The sequence below is a fragment of the Callithrix jacchus genome, chromosome 5 (genome assembly GCF_049354715.1).
Source record: "Callithrix jacchus isolate 240 chromosome 5, calJac240_pri, whole genome shotgun sequence".
In the NCBI taxonomy this organism is placed as follows: Eukaryota; Metazoa; Chordata; class Mammalia; order Primates; family Cebidae; genus Callithrix; species Callithrix jacchus.
In genome coordinates, this window is record NC_133506.1 from 122,370,393 (window position 1) to 122,371,828 (window position 1,436).

Sequence of the window (1,436 nt, forward strand, 5' to 3'; positions counted from 1 at the left end):
AGCTATGTAACTTAAGCTCCCAGAGTCTCAGTTTCCACTTCTGCAGAGTGAGGACAGTAAGGCCTACTTTGACAGTTGTTGTGAGGAGTAAATGAAATAACGTTTGTATAGTAAGATAACACTGTAGATGTGTTCTCCAGAATCCATCTTCTATTCCTGTATAAAATTCACCCCAGAACTTGGTAGCTTAAAAGAGCACTCGTTTATTTGCTCATAATTCAGCAATTGGACAGGGCTCCACGGAGCTAGGTCAACTCTGCTTCACGGGGTGTTGGCTGACACTGGCTCTTCAGCTGAGATGGCTTGAAGAGCTGAGGGCTGGCTCCCTCCTTCCTCTCTCTCTCCTCTTGATCTTTTGGCCCCCGGGGTTCCTCTCTTCCTACGGTGTCTGCTTGGACTCTACAAGGCAGCTCCAGGCAACAACAGAGTGAAAAATGGAAGTTAGAAAAGCAACTCCTGTAACTTGCACAAGTTCTATAGGTCACTTTTGAGGTAGGAGGCAGGACTGAACTCCAGAAGCAGGGCTTGGGCTCCAGACCAGATTGAGTCTGGCTGATACAGGGAGGAGGCAAGAGCATCTGAAACTGACTTTGCTCTATAAAGTAGCGAAGTAAAGACCCCAGCATCCTGTAAGACTATGAATATGAAAAAGATATTAAGGAAAATAAAACAAATGAGAAGCTAGTTACTCATCCTTAAAAAATTTTGTCTTTTATCTTTACATTTTATTTATTTGTTTATTATTTTTTGAGACAAGGGCGAGCTCAGATAAGAGAGAGCTCTGTCGCCCAGGCTGGAGTGCAGTGGTGTGATCTTGGCTCACTGCAACCTTCGCCTCCCGGGTTCAAGCGATTCTCCTGCCTCAGCCTCTAAAGTAGTGGGACTACAGGTGTGTGCCACCACTCCTGGCAAATTTTTATATATATATATATATATTTTTTTAAATTTTTTATTGCATTTTAGGTTTTGGGGTACATGTGCAGAACATGCAAGACAGTTGCACAGATACACACATGGCAGTGTGTTTTGCTTCCTTTCTCAGCTTCACCCACATTTGGCATTTCTCCCCAGGCTATCCCTCCCCAGCTCCCCCTCCGCTGGCCCTCCCCTTTTCCCTCCAGTAGACCCCAGTGTTTAGTACTCCCCTCCCTGTGTCCATGTGTTCTCATTTTTCATCACCTGCCTATGAGTGAGAATATGCGGTATTTCATTTTCTGTTCTGTGTCAGTTTGCTGAGAATGATGTTCTCCAGATTCATCCATGTCCCTACAAATGACACGAACTCATCATTTCTGATTGCTGCATAATATTCCATGGTGTATATGTGCCACATTTTCCCAATCCAGTCTATCATCAATGGGCATTTGGGTTGATTCCAGGTCTTTGCTATTGTAAACAGTGCTGCAATGAACATTCGTGTGCATGTGTCCTTATAG